The sequence below is a fragment of the Onychostoma macrolepis genome, chromosome 02, assembly GCF_012432095.1.
Source record: "Onychostoma macrolepis isolate SWU-2019 chromosome 02, ASM1243209v1, whole genome shotgun sequence".
NCBI classification, from domain to species: Eukaryota; Metazoa; Chordata; class Actinopteri; order Cypriniformes; family Cyprinidae; genus Onychostoma; species Onychostoma macrolepis.
In genome coordinates this window covers 24707246-24728898 of record NC_081156.1, presented here as the reverse complement: position 1 = coordinate 24728898, position 21653 = coordinate 24707246, and the positions used below count along the sequence as shown (strand labels likewise).

Sequence of the window (21653 nt, the reverse complement as noted above, 5' to 3'; positions counted from 1 at the left end):
AATATTTTCAAATATATTCAAATAGAAAACAGCTCTTTGAAACTGCAATAATATTTTTACAGCATTACTGTTTTAACTGTATTTTTGATCAAATAAATGCAGCCTTGATAAGCATAAGAGAGAATTTTGACCAGTAGTGACACATAATGAAAACAATACTATATATGTGTGTATATGTATATACATATATATGTGTGTGTGTGTATACATATGTACAGGGTGCAATTTGTAGGGGGGATGAAAAAAATATCCCCCCGGGTGATGCTACTCCACCAATCGCCAAAAGAGCATATAAAATAACAAAAATATAAATATTTTTATTTTAACATCAGCAAGTAAAATACTGCAACATGACAATAGAAACAACAATAAAATCAGAAATGGACTTTAACTGTCAGCGCTCCCGTTTAATAGAGACCGGCATACTACGTCTGGGTTTCGTAAACCTGTTTCACGCGCCTTAATCCATGCAAGGCTTTTCAGAAAGTCAGCGTGCGCCAAATCTATTTCAGAGTGACAGTATGAGATTAATACAAAACACTCTACTGTGGCCTAATGCAGATATTGTATATAATAAACCGACGCATAAATGTAATATTGTGTACAGAACGCAGAAGTTTACCGTCACCGTAATGTAGGTATTATGATCACACAATATTGACTGATATGGATCGGCAGAGAATCGTCTTTCTGCGAGTAACCATCATTTAGAAATGATGGTTCTATTCTATATAAACATATATGAGGTAAACATGTGAATACATAATGTGCGCACTTTTGGAGTAAAAGTTTGTATGTTGTGTAGCGAAGCACTGATCAAAAACAAATGGAAGCAAACATGATTGAATATGTACAGGTTTGTGTCAACTTCCAATTGATTTATTAATATATTTATTTATTAATTCCTGGCAGAAATAAGAACTGTTAGTGTCACTGTAACCAAGTATTATCATAAATAGTGGTCAGATATTGAATCTGTCTAATCTCAAGGTCAAATCAGAATATTTATTATAAAATGTTTCTGTAACAGCTGCCAAAATAATCTATATAGGAGCCTATTTATAGCTCCACTGTGATTTGTGATATATTTTCAAGGAATTAATTTTTTTCTTCTTCAAATCACACGTGTATATATGTATGTATGTATGTATGTATTAGGCAATTATTAGGCAAATTATTATTAGAATTATTAGGCAAGTTGATATTCTGGTCTTATTTATTTTCCAAGAACATTTTACCAATTCCAAACAACATCAATCTTAATAACTACTATTGATTTTGTATTTAATCATTTATAAGTGATATATAATTATATAAAACTTACTGCCAGATTCTGGAAGATAAATTCTTCAAACTGTGGCACAAGAGGATGTGATGCTGGTCCTTCAAGAGTCACTCACAACTTATCTGTCCATAAATCCTATACAAAATCAGTCTTCATGTATTTCACAACACTTCAGCATGTTATTCTTATTAAGTGAGGGCCATTTAAAATATTTTTTTACCCAAGCAAAGTCTCTGAGAACCTGACACCTTGTAATTCTGGAGACTCCAGGAAGGTTGCAGTTCTATAAAATGATGGTGCTGGAGACTAAATGGTTCCTGATGGTTTCTCACCTAATTCTTGACATTAATTCCTAATTCTTTTTCAGTTAACGTGTCTTTTCTTCTCCACCTGTTTTTTCTGACCGTGCTGACCCAATGAGCATTTCGCTGCCCAGTGGTCATGCCTTAACTTTGCTAATTCTATTATTGCATTAGTATTGCATCCTTCTCATGGGCATTTAATAATTGTTTTACTTTTATTCTTGAGTTCAATCTCATTTTTGGCTCATTTTATCTGTAAAAGAAAACCTGCCTAATAATTCTGCACACCTGAAATAAGGAGTTTTTAACTTTCAGCCTTCATGGGCAATTATATATCACTTATAAATGATTAAATACAAAATTGATAGTAGTTACTAAGATTGATGTGGTTTGGAATTGGTAAAATGTTCTTGGAAAAAAAATATGACCAGAATATCAACTTGCCTAATAATTCTGCACACACTGTATATATATATATATATATATATATATATACACACACACACACACACACACACACACACACACACATTAATTAGAAGAGGTTGTCAAACATACTTTTGGCCTTGTAGTGTATTTGGAATAAGAGTCAATAGCATTCTCTACAATACCTGTTTATTCAAACAGCTCATACCTGGGCCTCAGGGAGATGTTTAAATAGTCCTTTCAACATGTAGCTTGTGGCAGTATGTGTATCACATTGCATTTAGCAGCTTTTATTGCACTGATGAGATCGATAAGAGTTTTCCGATCTCAAATGGAAAAAGAATTCCAATGAGCATGCATTTGTGTGGCATTAGACTTGATGGAAATGATATGGAAACTCTCGGTGATATATTACTTCTGAGCAAATTTCACCCTCGAGTGATTTGGACAGAGTTTTCTGTGTACGCAACTGTGTACATAACCGCTGGTATTCTCTGATTCTGATATTATGTTCTGGTTGCATATAAATAGCGGAGAATCAGATGGCAATGTACTAAGGAAAGCAATGCTTTGCGATTACTAGATCTTTGAGTCAACAAGCACAAGATTTTCTCTCTACATGAAGTCATTCAAACTCAGCTTCCAGGAAATTGACTGTAGATGATGATGGTGAAAAAAGGACAACGAAGCACTCAAAATTCAAGACCTCCCCCAGATTAAGGTCACTGCCGAGCTCTATGCTTATGACCTGTCATAAAAAACGTGATCCGGAGGCAAGAAAATATGCGACGCCAAACTGCCAGGTAAGATGGATCAATCAGAGCTTTGAAGTCTAGACCATTTGCAAGTAAATGAAAAATAAAAGAAAATCATCTGTAATTCTATGAGTCTGTGATTGTGCATCTACTTTACAAAGGCAAAGCACAGTAAACAGACAAAAAAGGTGTTTGAATCATATGGGGTCTCTTACACAGTGGCTGTTTCTCAATTCCAAGAACGCAGAGAACAGACTTGTGTTCTCGTGGAGACCAGACTTGCAAGGCTTCCTTGGAAGAGCAAACTCAGAAGGACGTGAGAACACAGAACAGCATCCTTGTGAGAATTGAAATGCAGCCTACTGCGTTCTTGCTTAACTGGCCGCATAGTCACAGCATAAGCAGTGGCCAATGAACAATAAATATAACATAACATTACAAATCATAACTTACTAAAACATTTCATACTATTATAGATATTATTTTCATTATTTTCAATTGTATATCGTTTTATTTTACAACGTTATATGTTTAACTATGACTATGTTAAGATTCATTTTAATGTGCCAATAAAAATACTGCAGACTTTCTCCGGGTCTTACCACTTTATTAAAATTAAGCAAAACAAAACGATAAATGTTTACTTTCAAGAGCCGTCAAGTATTTGCGAGAGCGAGTTTAAAGCTTACACCGGCCGCCCGCAACATCTTCTGGGATTTCTAACGGCTCGATTCTCTCAAGTCGATGATGACATAGAATCAGAACACAAGGACGCAAGATCGCTGAAGAATGCATATTAAAAAACAGCCAGTGCTTTTAAAATTGTGGGTCATGCAAAGTGTCAGAAGGGTGGTTTGTTCATGTGGGAAATATGAAAAATATAAGTTCTCAAAATCAATTAACAAGTTCGTTGGAGGGCATAACCTATATTTACTTATTTCTCACATGACACAACGTTTGTTGAAGATCATAGAAATGTTTCCTGCAGCACTTTTAAAGGGATAGTTCACCCAAAAATGGAAATTGTCATCATTTACTAACCCTTTTTTTGTGAGTTGTTACCTGAATTTTCACAATTCTGAGAAGAAAAGTCCTAATTGTGAAATAAATTCTGTCAGGACTACTATCGTCAAAGATGATTGACAGTTAGCATACAGTTTGGATTGGCGGTATGGTTCTGTTCTGGGCAAGAACTCCCTGCGCATCCATGCAGCCTAGCATGGATGAGAGCAGGGAGAGCAGTGATAACCCCCCCAGGGTAAACAGAACAGAACCAACGAAAGTATGCAGCTATCGTTAAAGTTCAGTAATTTTGTGTACATTTTAGAATTAGTCTGATTCAAAGGAGAATCAGAAGGCTGGATCCTGACTGACAGAGGAGGAGTTGGGGATGGAGGAGGGTAATTAGCTATTGAGCAATGCAAAAACTGCTGATAAAACTGAGGGACCTTATATATGGATGCTTAGATAGGTTTCGTATTCCTATAGGTAGCTGGGGATCAGCTGAGAGTCAGTTGATGCAAGCTTGACTAACTTGACCTGCCAGAACTAACGCTACACTTGATATGTTGCAATCTTTACTAAGATTTCTCAGAAAACGTCAGAATTGTGAGTTATAAATTCAGATCTTGCTAATTACCTTTTTAATTTTTTTATATTCACTGACAGAAACTGGTTTCCATTCTACTAAAATAAATATTATTGCATAATTCCCCATGTATTTTATATTTTCTAATATGAAATAGCCAGTAAAATAAAGGCTTTTTAAAGGACTTTGAAGAAGAGTGCCTTGGATTTCCCTTTTTTACAAATATTATTGCATATTTAAAATAACGATTATACCTCTTTGGGTGGACACTACCTTGAAAATGTTTGTTAATCCGTCTTACATTATCTGTCCTGGGACATACAGGTTTGGCTTAAGCAAACTCGGATTCAGACAAAAGAAAATTTATATCAATTAAAATTCAATCAAAAATTGTTTCAGCGTTGTGTAGTTGCTGTACTTTCGCCTTTGTAGGACAAGATGATCCACACAATCCAAAAAAACATGGCTATCCTCCTGCCTTCACCACAATAAAACAATTGTAATTACTGTAGGTGAGTTCTTCCAGCACCTATTACTGGCCCCATCACCACAGCAGCAGCAGCAAAGCCTGATGGGATTGCCCCTTGAGCTTCGGTCTGCCATCTCCATCATTCTATCAACTTCAGTGTCTGTGTAAACTGAAATGGCATTACTGAGTGAAATACTGAGCATGGCAGATAGAAAAATGTTCTGATCCTTGTACGTCAGGATGCCTTATGTGAGTGTGCTATTCGACCGAGTATTGTGGTGCCTTTTTCAAGTTCAAACAACACTTTTGCTCTCTGTTTGAATCAGTCCCTGTCTCTGTGGAACGTACAATATACAGAAACGCAAGCAGATCTTCTTTGAACATTTAGGGGGCGGCTGTTTATTGCATTCCTCTTTTCCAAGTGGGATCATCAATTATGTATAATATAAGACTTTTACGATTAAGGCCTAAAAAAAAAGAAGAAGCAGCAAGAAACAAGATTTAAGCCTGCCATTGAAAATCAAACCCACATCCCCCCTCTCTAATTGAAGTGAGTGATGAGCCTTTTTAATAAGAATCAATCTGTGAAAAAAGGAAAATGCGGAATTGCGAAACAGGATTAATGCATCAGAAAAAGAAAAAAAGACTCAATTAAGACTCTGCCAAACTTTGGCAAGCGATAACACATTAGCATTAAACACAGCAACCTAGAGACATCAACATTGAATCAGAACCAAGAATTTTTCAGGTATAAGAATTCAAAACGCGTATTTATTGATAGCTTCAGAAAATACACTGCAAATGTAATCAAGGTCCACAAACACACACACATATATATCCCAGCACTTCATGTCACCCTATTACAATTAAAATCACAGGCTCAGCGTTCCCTGGACCCAGGTATTGATGATTCATTTTGCATTTTATCAGAGAAACAGAAACGCTGTTAAAAGGAGATCAGTCAGGCAGCAGGCATAAGGGGGTTCTCTCTAATTGCCTATTCATCAAAAGAGTTCCTCAAGTATATCCAGAGCTGAAATATCACGCATGACAACTGAACCGCACTCCATTAATTATGCTCCCAATGAACCAGGTTCACAACACTCCTCTTCTGGTTATTAGAATCTCTGTCTCTCTCTTCACTGGAGACTCACATAATCAGAGTCATACTTTAACAAACGAGGATAATCATTCACACTGGTAAACAGAGCTGCAGGAATAAATCCTCAGACACACACACACACACACACACCAACTGATGAAGCACATTTTCTACATCAAATTGAAAAAAGTGGTTAAGGAGGGGGTTGTTGGTACTTCAAAACACTGTTAAACAATAGCGTGGGTGACGCATTGTGGTTTTGTACACATTGACAAACAAAAGACCATAACAGTGCAGAAACCCTGTTGTACTAATGCTCGCTACTAATGTTGGAAAACAAATTAACCATCACTGACTTGGGTCTTTGAGCTTTTAAATTACCTTTGTCAACTTTTTACTTAATTGAATGTGGAGTGATGTGCCTGCTTCAAGTCAACATGAAAACAATGTTTATTTTCTTTTGTTCATGCTCCTGGTCATATTGTGAACAATTCATCATTGCACCTTATTAAAAACTGTAGTTTATATAACTTTTCTTTCAGATTATGCAGCTACCTGTCATATTCATCTGTTTCGGTATGCCATATTTATGATCATCGGTGAGAAAAAGCAATGGCATAGAATTCCAAAACACTCAAGGTAACGATATTAAGAGAAAATGCAGATCATTGGTTTTGATCTGTACCAAACCCTAGGAATTATTTATATGGATCTGTAGTCAGCACAGACATTGCCAAGAATTTTAAGATTAAAGTGTTAATGCAAATTGATTTTACACTACTGTTGCATTTTACTGAAGTTGTTATGAATTTAAAAAGTGTTTCTTTGGGGATTGAAGTTATGTATAAGATAGCTAATATATTTGAAATGCATTTAAAAATATATATTTTAAATAAAATAAAAAAATATTTTTTTAAATGTTGAAAAATACATATTTTGGATAAAACAAAAACTTTTTTGCAAAACGTACAAATCAAAAATCGCTTGATGAAAGGAAACTTTGGTCAGGTAAGTAAACTACAGTATCACTTTATTATGTTTATAAATATAAGTATTTTCACATCCCACATCACATTTAAAGGTATTTAAGTCATAAAATGATGTACAGTGGATGTCAAACTAAACAGAATAAAGAGCTTTTCACTCTCACTTTTCACAATCTCAATCAATTTATGTTTGAACAATCCAAGTAAAGTCCAAACAGTCCAAAGTGTTGGCTTTAAATGTGTAGAGGAACAATATTGGTATGGCACAACTCTCTACAGCAGGGGTGCCCCCTGATTCTGGAGATCCGCCATCCTGCAAAGTTCATCTCCAACCTTAATCAAATACACATTAACCAGCTAATTAAGATCTTCATGAACACTTGATAATTTATAATTCAGACAGGTTTGTTGGAGCAGGGTTTGCACTGATCTCTGCAGGAAGGTAGATCTTCAGGAACATGATTGGGCACCCCTGCTCTACAGCATCTACTTTATAATCTATCGCCCCTTTATCTGCTAAATATTTCACAGTTGTCCTACTTGTCCACGACGTGTCTGTGGAAATCAGACATGACGTTTAAAGCAAACATCACAGATTTCTTTGCACCAAAATTAATTTTGCATTGAGGAATTTTATTTTAATACTCAGCTTCTCTATTTTTGTTTACGCAACTCTTGCATTCATAAACGCTGCTGTCTAATTCTATCCCTGCAAGCAGCTGCAACTGCTGACAAACTCATCTGTCATGTGCCAGTGTAAGTGTGTACACGGGATACATTGTGCCTCAGGGTTCTTAATGTTAACTCTTGAGGCTCAGGCCTCATTTTTTATTTGGCTTTCACGCATTTAAAGAAATATTCTTGGTTCAGTACAAGTTGAGCTCAGTTGACAGCATTTGCAGAGTAATGTTGATTACCACAAAAATCTTAGGTTATGGTGTGACATTTACAATGGAATTAAATGGGGCCAATTTTTGAAGGAATTCAAAGCTTTTAATTTTAAAAAAGCACTTACATTAATTCTTCTGTTAAAACCTGCATTGTCTGAGCTGATCATTTTTATGGTTGTGTTAGGCTTTTAGGTGTTATGTTGCTGTGGCAACGAAGTTTTAAAAATTAGATATAACTTTACACAGAAAAGATCAGAAAGCAATAATTTCATGCTAAATCATGTTAACACAATATTGTTTATGACTTGTGGCTATACTATTAAAACAGCATGTATTTTAACACTTACAGATTGGCACCATTCACTTCAAGTGCCTCACTATAACCCAGATGTTTGGTTTTTTCTAAAATGGGGGCAGGGGGATATGTGTGAAAAATAATTTTTGTATGAATCAAAATCATTCTACTCGTGTTGTCAATAGAGCTTAACTTGTATCGAACCTGGAATATTCCTGTAAAGGGTTAACATGTGCTCAAGAACACACACACTTATCTAGCGGCTCCTTGAGGCACAAGACTGATGAGAAAAAATCTTCAAAGCCATAAACTGAGGCCTGCTCTGTTCGTTTGATGTGGAGATAATGATTAAGGTACGTAGCTAGAAAACATTTCCATTCAACGGCAAATTGGAAAGAGTTGGATATGGAGGTCTGAAACTCAAGACGAGGTGACGAAAGATGATTGTCAGGGTCACTGGAAGTTTGGCTCCTAGAGTCAAATATGACATAATTGGGACTTCAGGCACTGGATAAGGCTGGTTGTCGAGGTTATTATATGCTTTGTTTGGAACATCGGATTTGAAAAGCTCAAGCTGTAGCTAGTGTACGATCACAGCTAAGGGAAAAAATGCAACAGACGCTTTTTCTATTTTCTAATAAGACCAGGTAAATTGGTGGCAACTCGGTCGTGTTCACCATTGGCACGGTTTTCTGTAGGAGGACAGCAAGCGACTGACAGCAAGTAAACAAGATGAAGTTCAACCGTCCTTCGATATGAGCCAAAATGGCAACCAAAAATGACAGTTCACATTTAAAATTCGCCACAGCCAGCCAGGCAGCCATCTCGCTGGTGCATGACTGTGTGATGGGGAATACATCTGTCTGTCTGTCTGATAAAGCGGATGCCAGTCCATGTGCCATAGCACGTTCTTCCTCTGCTTCAGGCCCTCCACAGCTATCAGTCCATCATTGTCATACAATAATTCTGCATGTAATACCCGTCTGAGTCCCACAGAAACTGACATACTGTGTCTGCAGTGAGAGCGTGTTAAACCCACTCAACATCCTGTAGAACAGGCCAATTTAACACAGGAATAAGCCAATTATCTTCGAAGAGTAGGCAAATTTACAATAGGATTTTCACAATTCCTGTCGGACGTCCGTGTCAGGGGTTGGGCTCCAACACATTAGTCTCTTTCATGACCACACACATTTTTCTAGACAAAAATCTCACTTTCACACACTCATAGAGAGAGGCTTCAGCCTAATGCAAACATCGCATGCTCACATTCATAGTCTAGCCCAGATTACACGCCACTAAAGAGATACTGTTAATACAAACGGTGGTGGAAAAATGGACAGCAACCGATGGAGCTTCTGTGATGTCTACATCTCTCTTGGCATGAAAACTCTGCCATATTCTGGGTTAAAGGAATATTTAGAACACGGTGCAATGTTAAAACGCAACTGACAGAATGTGTAACAATGTTGATTGCTACAAAAATGAAATTCAGCTCTTTAAAAGAATCATAATCTGGATTACAGTGAGTTGCTTGAGATGGAAGACAATGAGGCCAATCAGTAAATGTTAAAACACTCAGTTTCAATAGTACAGCACCAAAACATAAACAATATTAATGTTAAACAATGATTTTAGTGTGGGGGAAAACTGCTTAACCTTCTGTGTGATGTTTTACAAATTCACTGCAATGACAACACAGTCACAACCCCCTCATAATCTAAAACAACTGAAAATGATGATTAAATAAACATTTTTACAGAATAATTCATTCAAGTGCATTTATAAAATTGTAAACTTCACATTTTTACTTTTAAATCCTTAAAAATGGCCCCATTGAACATTTTAAGTGCAGTGTTCATAATTTATGCTTTTTTGAAGAAGAAAAATACATTTTATGGTAATCAACAGTTTGCTACAAATGCTGCCACTTGATCTTAACTTGTACTGAACTCAAGATATTCCTTTGAAACCTGAGATGCCTTAGTGTCAAAGAGATTGTAAAATCAATTGGATTATAATACACTACCAAAAGAGACTATACTTCCCGCTTGGTAGAGCAGCTGATGTTTGAGAGCTGTATTACAGAGTGGCACTAATCATAGTGTAGGATTTATAGTTGTCATTCAAATGTTTGTCTGACTGCTAGAATGGCACAAACCAATCAACCAAATCATTCTCATTCTCAGCCCCAGCAAGATTAGGCTACATAGCAGACAGCGTAAGGAATAAGAGATGGACCACTTGTAGAAAAATCCATCCATCTTCCATAGCCACTTTTTCCTATGTTGGTCACAGAGGAGTACTGGAGACTACTTGTAGATAAACGAATAGAAGAAACCACAGCACTCAATATTTGAGCTAAAGACAAAATTTATGATACTGTTGTTGCCAGATTTTATTGCTGATTTTATGATTTTGAGGCACAAACAATTTTGGAGATTTCAGTCTTTCCCCATTTAGTCAGACAGAAGTTGTATTAATCACACTGAAAATAGCTGCCTGGGGCCATTTCCAAAATGGCTGCCGAGTGAACTGGCTTGCACTGAAAAGGATTTGGCTACATTAAGATGATACCTAGGAACCAAAACCAATATTTGAAATAGAGAAATTATTCCATGATCAGACACCACAGTTATGCCCATTCAAATCTAAATAGAGAATGCCTTTTAAATTCTTATTACTACATCAAACTGAATTTGAAATGAGGTAGAAAACATTCTACCATGAGATTTAGAATGTTTGATTAGAAAAAAAAAATTCATAAACTTTGAATGTTGGCTTGAAATTTGAAGATTTATATAGGCATTACAGGCAGACAATAGATGATAGAGATGGATCGATTGATTGATTGGTTGGTTGATTGGTTGATTGATTGATTTTGCACAATCCAAAGGCTGTCTTCTTGGTCAGTAAGTCTTTTTTAGTAAACAAAGGCAGAAAAAAACTACAACATTAAAAAAATCTCTCAGTTTGTCAATGGACACATTTCATTCCCCGGTGTGATTAGGTCCATGGGAATAAATTGTTTCAGTTTAATTTCTAGTGGCAAATATTCTCTCTCAGTGCCAATAGCTCTTAAAGCAGTATTTTATTTCTCACTTTAACAGCATATAACAAGTCCCACTTACTGCCTATCAGTAGAGACCACTTCCTGCCTTTGGCACAAAAAGCTCCACTGCCTCCCACAATATATTCAGAAAAACATTAAAATAACAAAATAAGAAAACTGTTTGAAGTACATCAAAATAATAAGCATATTATTGCTCTACTAGCACATGGCTTTTTACTTTTCACCTCAGCGAGCTCTCTAAACACAGACAGATCGAAGGTATAACCTCATTTGCTCACTTCACATGATTCTTTCTCATGGAGAGCCAAGAACATTATTTTCCTGAGTCACATTAACAAATTGCAGAGGCACAGTGTTTCTTTCAGTGAAGGTTTTAAACATCTTCTAAAAGGTTTCTGTGTTTGGTTAGCTGGTTATGTTCCACTTATGAACACAAAAAACAAGCTATTACATATTCTTGACACTAAATGCCATGTCAGAAAGATGCAAAGCAATCTGTTAGTTTCCAAAGAGACAAATTGCATGATACTAATCTGATTCAGCATGGTAAAGAGGGCCCAATGTTAGCTTTAATACTCACTTTAACTTGGTCTCTGAGGGCCTCTCATCTGATAAAGCTTGTCGACTTCATTTTACACAACAGCCTGCTGTGGATGGCATCTCTTTAGAGGAACAACTCTCCCTTTTCTGTGGAAACAGAAACTCTTGCTTTCTAATTTGCCAAAGTTGTGTTGCTGTTGCATAATGGGCCTTTTTCTCAAATTATAGCAAATGTTTCAGGTTTGGATCTGCAACACAAACACCTTTACACTCACTTACATTCCTCACTTCTTCTTATCCTTTTCCTTGTCCTCCTTGCATGTGCTCATCGTTGCATCTATTGTAAATTAAAGAATTGCCTAGGGCTGTGAGTCAGACAGTCTTGCCAGTGACAATACCAGCATTTCTCTATTGCCGTTTTCTTGCAAGCAAAGCCTTTGTCCAACATAAGTCGTTGAGCCAATGTCTTGTGTCTATTTCAACATGGATGCCTCCTCATTTTCTCCTCACGCTATCTCTCCTTCTCGATTTCTCCCTTGGTAAATGCAAGAGCTCCTTGGGTGTAAACAATTACAAGCTTATTGCTGACACAGATTGCTGGAGTCGTGTTAAATAAAATCAGAGGAGTGTTCACCCGAACTGCAAGCTGCCTCCTGCCTGGCCCATTTTGTAACAGTGAACCTCCCCATGCTGAAGCTTAGCCAAGCTGAAAGGATTTTGTGCATCACAAAAACATTTTTTCGGCATATACTTGCACTAAAAACAACAAAAACAAACCCCCAAAAAATCCATTTGTATCTGGGTCCCTTTGATAGCGCAAAATCATCAAAGGAGCCAAATGCATTTCATTTTCAAAACACACACAGACAAATTACTGTACAAGAAAGGACCGAATGGGGGGAAAAAAATTAAGAAAGGTGTGTATATGGACATCATAAACCCATAATATGAAATACATGTAGAAATAAAGTTGGGATGCAGTTTTTTTTTTTTTTTTTGGCTCTTCTTTTAACTTCTTTACGGCTCCTCAAGTGTGTTTCTGAAGAATTTCTTCCTCTGCTTATTATTTTTCTTTGCCCAGCATGTGACAAGGGAAAAAGGCCTTTCAGCTCTTCTAGTGTTCCAAGTAATGATGAAGAAGCTTGAAAGTTGACTTGAGAGGTCTGGCGGTATTGCAATACTCCCCAAACCTCTACATCTCACATATATCCAAAGCTACAAGCTATTAGCTAGTATACCCTCAGCATGTAACACAAGCTAACCACACAAGATTTGTGCTATCTGCTTCATTCAGAAAAAACCAAAAAAAAACAGGCTGCCACTGCGCTGTTGGAACCATAGCTGTGCGAGTAAGATTTCCAACATATGGTGAGGCTGCACTTTGGGCGACCTGAGTTCAAGTCCCGGCTCGAGGTCCTTTTCTGGTCCAATCCCCTCCCTCCTCTACCATGATTTACTGTCTGTCCTCCTACTTTGCTGTCTAAATAAAGGCAAAAAGCCCAAAAATAGAACTTACAAAAAAAAAAAAAAAAATCTCATTTAGAGATGTATAAAGTTTGTCTTTTCTGCCTCTTGCGACAACAAACAGAACTGCACTCCCTCAAACTGCCACTGGTTGGACTAAAAGTCTAGTCCTGCCCTCAGTTCACTCCATTAGTTGTGTCAATGGTCTTGTCTTCAGCTGGTTAAGATGCTCAAACAGTGTAAAGCTCTACACTTTTCTGGTAAATCAACCAGTAATTACTTACAGGACTTATCATAAGTAGGCTATATAGGACTTTCTATAAGTAGGCTACAGATTATAAACAGTACTTAAAGCACATTATAGCACAGACACTCAATAAATACTGGGAATACTAGCCAGCAAAATATGCAATGGCTTCAGTCAAAGATATAGACAAACAAGTAAAAATCTAACATTTTTGTGGCATACTAATATCGATGTAAGGTACGATAAGCTAACGAAAAACGATCCAACATGCTGTTGCTATGGTTACATCCCCAGCTGAACTCGACTTCTGTTTGCGTACGTCTATTTTGCAAGCTCTGACTAACTTATAATCTAACTTTTGTGGTTGAAATATAGTGAACCGTAGCTACATACACAGTTATATAAAAAGGAATACGCAGACCTTCGAGACCACTCACAACCTTTTGTTTTGACTCTCTTTTGGGAAAGGGGTAAAGCTTTAGGCAGGTCAGACTTTGAGAGCTCGGTCAAATCCAAACATCATATATGATTTCTCTCAAAACCAACGGGAGATGAAAGCAGCAGCAAATCTGTCTGTTACCATCAGTAATCTCTATTACAAATAAGCATAGCAAAAAACAGCGCCTGTCCTACTAAGGGCATTCGCGCTATTAATATATTTTGGGGAAACACATGGCACGAGCAGCAGAGCATAAGATCCAGCCCTGTCGCCGTCGCGCGCTCGCTCACGCGCAACCAGACTCACTTTGCGCCTAAAAACATTATTAGCGATTCAAATGAGTGTCATCAGTGAAGCCGTCGTTAGGGAAGGGACTAACCGTTTAATATTTGCCCCGCGAACACCGGGGTGTCGGTAAACGTGTCTGGTACTGCCCCGCGAATCCCTGAACGGCGACAGACAGACAGAAGCGCGCGCGCCATCTGCTCCAACTCTGCGCGCGCTCAGTCATTTGGAAGGTCCGTGTTTCCCAAGAGTGAGTCCCGTATTTAATAACTCATATCCTCATATAGGCTATCATAAAACCACCGCTTTGTAGGAAGGACAGGACGCGTGCATTACAGAGTACTAGAGTACAGAGTTTCTTTGACATTGTCAATGGGGAGCATCGGCACTTTGTGGTGACTGTGTTGAATTATCTATACGTTGATAAAAACAATCTACAGCGGACTTTAGATGGACGTTAACATAAATGCAAGCGGACACAAACTGAACAAAATAGGAGGATGTTTCTTCTTATTCACATGGTTTTACAGCCAAAACAGTCAATTCAGAAGAAAACATACACACACACACACACACACACACAAACAAAATATATTCAATTTGAAATGAACACATTTCAAATAAATCCTTCGGTGCAAGCGAGAGCTTATTCCTTAATCCAACATTCAGAAAAGAGACTCTAAAATATGAAGGAGACAGAAGCGCTGCCTTTGATAGCTCGCGGTAAATTCATCCCGTGTGATCATAGAAAATATGAATATTTTACCTTGTAATGTCGATCTTAAAGCAAGGACTTTCCTTCCTGCGCTGAGTGAGTCTGTCGGTGTTCAATGACAAACACTGAGTCAAATATGAACAGGGCAAACGCTGTTATCGCATCTCTCTCTCTCTCGCTCTCTCACCCTCTTACTCTCTCTCCCATAATAAAACGACTGTTTTAAAATCCCTCATCACGTACTCACTCTCCCTCGCTCTCAGCAGTCTGCAGCCTATCACAACAATCATGACAACTATCTCTTACAGAAATCCCATGCATAATAGAAAATAAATTCCTATAATTTTGCAATCATCACAATTTAGAACATCATTACTCCCTTATTATGGTAATAGTCTATCGGGTGAGTGCAGTTCTTTGCATTTCCCCCTACATTTCAATAATTTCTCTTAGGCAAGAGAGCACAACAGAAACACTATGTGAGTCCAATTTTAAAAAGACTATCCCTCCTCCATCATAGAAGCAGAACGGAGCCAGTCAAAGCATAAATGGACGTATTTATCCACCCGGGAAAGACTGTTTTCTTTCTGTTTGGTGTTGCTGCCAAGGCTTCCTTTGTGTGTGTACGTGTGTCTGTGTGTGTTGGGCTTTGAAGGGCACTGCTTTTAAAAAGTGATGGATTCTCTGACCCACGTCGTCCTTCAGTTTCAATATCACCTCGTTTATGCATGACAATCGTTTAAAAACAACTTATCACAACAGCACAGAAAATGCATGTCAGTGTTAACAGACACTTCTGCTTAAATGGATAGTTCACCCAAAAATAAAAATTCTGTCATTTTCCCTCATGTGGTTCCAAACTTGTATTTTTGAAGAATTGTTCAACTGTTATGAAAGTCAAAGTCGTACAAAACAACACAGTATCACTCTGGTCCGGTCACACTTCAGGCAAGCAGAGTTTGAGTCCTGGCTTGAGGGTCAGTTCCCCTCTTTCCTCTCCCAAGATTTCTAGTCTGTCCTAGTGTGCTATCTTACGATGGCGTTTTAGTGCCACATTAAAAAATGTAAAAGTATTTGAAATTACGAGATTAAAGTTGTAATATTTCAAGAATAAAGTCGAAATTCTGAGAATAAAGTCGAAATATTACGAGAATAAAGTTGAAATACTACGAGAATAAAGTTGAACTATTTCAAGAATAAAGTCAAAATTACGAGAATAAAGTCGAAATGTTTTAAGAATAAAGTCGAAATGTTTCGAGAATAAAGATTATAGTTATAATAAAAGATAAAAGATAGGCTATATCCTTTTGCGCATGCAAAGGATTGGGAACACGGGGAGATATTCCAAATCTCAGTTTTCAAAATCTGTCAGTTTTATAGTGAAATACAAACAATATGTGGGCTATATTGCAATAATGTCAAGCGGCATGTGAGTCAATCATCTTTCCGATTACAATAATGAAAGACATTATTTTCATTATAAATTACGCTAAACTGATTTTTTTCATGCCTTATGATGTTCCTTCACTTTATATCTTACTGTAAACTTGAAATAAAGAGCAAAAACACATTTATAATTTTTATTTTGTTATAAAACTGACGGAATTTGAAAGCTGAGGTGTGTGTAAAAGCAACAAAGCACAAAATTGTTGTGATTACTGGTTGGCTGGCGCGCTACAAATAATGAATGGAAGACGTTAAATGTCATCATTTGCAGTATACCATGAATAAAACAGTTTGTAAATAGTCACTTAAAGTTTACAGCAGAAAAGACAACAATATAACGTATGTTAACAAATTTGAGTCCACTTCAACCTTTAGAACGTTTGGCTGGCGCACTACAAATAACGAATGCAATGGAAGACATGAAATATTATTTCCAAGCATACTGTCCCCGCGAGTATGACACATGGTATGATTTCTGCTAATAATCCCACATATATTTGTAGTGTATTAAAAAAGGGTTAAATAAGATAGCTACAGCGCCCCCCAAAGGAATGTCGATTGTGTGTGTGAGCTAATGTTAAGATAAACAGTTGTTCCTGTTCAGCCTGTTAATAAATATCATATTCTTGATATTAAGCTGTTTCTGTGAGTCCTTAAAATTGACATCCCAGTAAGATGATGCGGCCGCTCGGACACAACTATATTCAAATAAATTCCGGTGGCCTGGCAACTTCCCCCAGTGCTCTCAATTTGGGCAATTTGTATGCGCAATATAGGCTATACTCTTATCATTTTAATTTCTACTATTTAAATTCTCAAAACATTTCTACATTATTCTCGAAACATTTAAACTTTATTCTCGTAATATTTAGTCTTTATTCTCGTAGTATTTCGATTTTATTCTCGAAACATTTCGACTTTATTCTCGAAACATTTCTACTTCTCGTAGTATTGACTTTATTCTCATAATATTTCGACTTTATTGTCGTGGTATTGACTTTATTCTCGAAACATTTTGACTTATTCTCGAAACATTTCGACTTTATTCTCGAAACATTTCGACTTTATTCTCGAAACATTTCGACTTTATTCTCGTAATATTGACTTTATTCTCATAATATTTCGAGTTTATTCTCGTAGTATTTCGACTTTATTCTCGAAACGTTGCGACTTTATTCTCGTAGTAGTGTTGTCACGGTACCAAAATTTCAGTATTCGGTACTGATACCAGTGAAAATCCACGGTTCTCGGTACGAATTTCGGTACCACATGCTAATTAAAAAACACACTATTTTTAATAATGAAGTCAAACAAAGATAAAATGTACAAAAATCAATGCCATTCTTTATACTTATTTAAATTGTGTTTCAAGTTTATAAATAAAAGTATGAAAAACAGTAAACAGTAAAGTTTCACCCAATTTTAATTTGTCTTTTAATTAATGAAATTTAAACACATTTTATTTTTTTGGTAAATTTACTATTAAAATTAAAATATGGAAGAAATATTGTGATTATTTCTTTAAAAATAAATAGTAATTTTTTTCAACAGTAGTAATAGTATCACATACATTCTACTAAATAATAGTAATATATTTCTGGCACAATGTCTTTAAGATAAACGTTTATTTTGGCGGGTTGCCGCGAATACCTTTACATTTCTGTGTGTAGCTACAGTGAGGAAAATAAGTATTTGAACACCCTGCTATTTTGCAAGTTCTCCCACTTAGAAATCATGGAGGGTCTGAAATTGTCATCGTGGGTGCATGTCCACTGTGAGAGACATAATCTAAAAAAAATCCAGAAATCACAATGTATGATTTTTAACTATTTATTTGTATGATACAGCTGCAAATAAGTATTTGAACACCTGTCTATCAGCTAGAATTCTGACCCTCAAAGACCTGTTAGTCTGCCTTTAAAATGTCCACCTCCACTCCATTTATTATCCTAAATTAGATGCACCTGTTTGAGGTCGTTAGCTGCATAAAGACACCTGTCCACCCCATACAATCAGTAAGAATCCAACTACTAACATGGCCAAGACCAAAGAGCTGTCCAAAGACACTAGAGACAAAGTTGTACACCTCCACAAGGCTGGAAAGGGCTACGGGGAAATTGCCAAGCAGCTTGGTGAAAAAAGGTCCACTGTTGGAGCAATCATTAGAAAATGGAAGAAGCTAAACATGACTGTCAATCTCCCTCGGACTGGGGCTCCATGCAAGATCTCACCTCGTGGGGTCTCAATGATCCTAAGAAAGGTGAGAAATCAGCCCAGAACTACACGGGAGGAGCTGGTCAATGACCTGAAAAGAGCTGGGACCACCGTTTCCAAGGTTACTGTTGGTAATACACTAAGGCGTCATGGTTTGAAATCATGCATGGCACGGAAGGTTCCCCTGCTTAAACCAGCACATGTCCAGGCCCGACTTAAGTTTGCCAATGACCATTTGGATGATCCAGAGGAGTCATGGGAGAAAGTCATGTGGTCAGATGAGACCAAAATATAACTTTTGGTCATAATTCCACTAAACGTGTTTGGAGGAAGAAGAATGATGAGTACCATCCCAAGAACACCATCCCTACTGTGAAGCATGGGGTGGTAGCATCATCTTTGGGGTGTTTTTCTGCACATGGGACAGGGCGACTGCACTGTATTACGGAGAGGATGACCGGGGCCATGTATTGCGAGATTTTGGGGAACAACCTCTTTCCCTCAGTTAGAGCATTGAAGATGGGTCGAGGCTGGGTCTTCCAACATGACAATGACCCGAAGCACACAGCCAGGATAACCAAGGAGTGGCTCTGTAAGAAGCATATCAAGGTTCTGGCGTGGCCTAGCCAGTCTCCAGACCTAAACCCAATAGAGAATCTTTGGAGGGAGCTCAAACTCCGTGTTTCTCAGCAACAGGCCAGAAACCTGACTGATCTAGAGAAGATCTGTGTGGAGGAGTGGGCCAAAATCCCTCCTGCAGTGTGTGCAAACCTGGTGAAAAACTACAGGAAACGTTTGACCTCTGTAATTGCAAACAAAGGCTACTGTACCAAATATTAACATTGATTTTCTCAGGTGTTCAAATACTTATTTGCAGCTGTATCATACAAATAAATAGTTAAAAAATCATACATTGTGATTTCTGGATTTTTTTTTTTTAGATTATGTCTCTCACAGTGGACATGCACCTACAATGACAATTTCAGACCCCTCCATGATTTCTAAGTGGGAGAACTTGCAAAATAGCAGGGTGTTCAAATACTTATTTTCCTCACTGTATATGATATGACGCTGGTTTTACTCAAATGAAACGGTAAAATGCTTGTGAAGTGACTCTCAGAGCAGTTCTGTAGATGTTGTTTATGTATTTATGTCCTCATTGAGACGGCAGATGCTGAAATCACCGCGAGCATCACGTGCGCTTCAGTGTGTGTAGCAAAAAATTAAATAAAAAACGCACGTCTCTGCCATTCATTCATTCATTCACACAAAGACTCGCAGAACATGGGGAATTCATATCTGAATCGACTTCATATTTACAGATACTAGTCCATGTCGCGATTTGATTTAAGTGTAATGACCTACTTTTGATTAATTAATCCAAACTTTGACAAATTCCGTGACATTCCGTGTTAAACTGTAAATTCCGTTTTTATAACTGGATTCCGAGATTCCGTCCGCATTTTCTGCATCGCGGAAATCATAGGGCCGTACGCGTCAAGAACCGGGTTGACCAGGTACTTGGTACCACCGGTACTTAAAAAAACCTGGTACCGTGACGTTTTAATTTTTTTAGTACCGACTTGGTACCGAAGTACCAGGTCTTCTGACAACACTATCTCGTAGTATTGACTTTGTTCTCGAAACATTTCGACTTTGTTCTCGAAACATTTCGACTTTAATCTCGTAATCTTAGATAAATTTTTGTGTGGCACTAAAACGCCGTCGTACTATCTAAATAAAGGTGGTATAAAAAATGTTTTAAAAAAAGATTCTTTTAAAGTGAAGTGATGGTGACCCATACTCGAAATTTTTACTCCAAGTGTGCACTCACACAGTACTGAACCCACAACTTTTGGGTTACAAGTCTGACTTTCTAACCATTAGGCCATGACTGCAGAAGAGAGTGCGTCATACTGGTTATACAGCAATACACTCAAAAAACAAATGTTTGGCTGAACATATTCAATCATGGACACTGCTTCCACCCAACTAAATCAAGTTATTTGGACATATCCAATTTTAGTTGAGTTTACAACTCAGTTCACTTTAATTCATTCTGTATAAAGTATTTGAGCAGAGGTAACATGTTGTCATTGCGCAGAAGCACTGTCCATGATTAAAGCTCAGCCAGAGAGTTATAATACCATACTATCAAGCTAAAAATTACTTTTCTTTACACACATGATGTTAGATGTCGGCAGACTAAAGATGGGATTACATCCCTAGCACCTTGGAGTTGCTTTATTTTCATTAAAGTATTAATTATTGTTAGCAGGTCCTCAACCCAAGCACAGGCTCAACACTTAACCACAATGGTAACTCACCCAAAAACACCAACATAACAGTAAGTCTTTTGAAATAACAACATAATAGAACATTAAACATTAAAAAGTCTCCCTATTTCCTCATTTTGCTGAAAAAAAAAAAATACATAAATAGTACTTTATTTCATTATTTTCTCTCCCTATCCAGCAAACCATGCAAAGCATGATGGGACATGTATAGTTTAATTTAAACTATTTGATTGAAACATTATTATCAGAACCCAAAGAATGATCTAGGTGAGAAGATATTACAGTTGCTTTGCTAAATATATAGAGATGAAGACAGATGGAAAGTAGAAACCATGAAACATTAATCAAGTCACCTTTATTTTTATAGTGCTTTATACAATAGAGATTGTTTCATAGAAGCTTCACAGTATTAAACAGAAAAGTAACAGAATCAATGATGCAAACTTCAAAACTTAGGCAAATTCAAATTCTGCTGTAAAGCAGCTGTAACAAGTCATTTCAGTGCTGGGTCAGTCCAGTTCAATAACTGTCTGAAGTTCATTTATTATTAAACAAGTTGAATTTAGCTATAAGCAGCTCTACTTCAGTCAATAGTGTTGTTATTCAACTCAAGTCAGTTCAATGTTGATTCAATTCGGTTCAATACGTTTCAATGTTGCAAAATTCATCCGTTTTGAACAAATTTGATTCAGCTGTAAAGAAGCAGACAGCAGTAACATTATTTAGCTCAATTCATTAAAGCTAACACAGAAGTCACTTCCAAACCAAGTTTTCTTTTGGTCAATGGGGCAAATTTGCATGACCAACCTGAACCTGCTGTGAAATGTGTGTAGGG

General features: G+C 37.1%; 1 protein-coding gene across 3 annotated transcripts in view; it reads right to left on the bottom strand.

The window, feature by feature from the left end:
• LOC131530779 (uncharacterized) overlaps positions 1-14978 on the bottom strand; it is a 150929-nt gene extending 135951 nt beyond the window's left edge. Inside the window, exons 1-2 of one of the 3 annotated variants that reach the window (XM_058761233.1) lie at positions 11991-12226; positions 11752-11858 (exon numbers count right to left, since the gene is read on the bottom strand). The gene's annotated coding sequence lies outside the window, so the exon portion shown is untranslated. Of the gene's footprint in view, positions 1-11751; positions 11859-11990; positions 12227-14912 lie in introns of those variants that run through there. The other 2 variants (XM_058761225.1, XM_058761242.1) reach the window with 2 other exon arrangements.
• Between the last annotated feature and the right edge of the window lie 6675 nt (positions 14979-21653).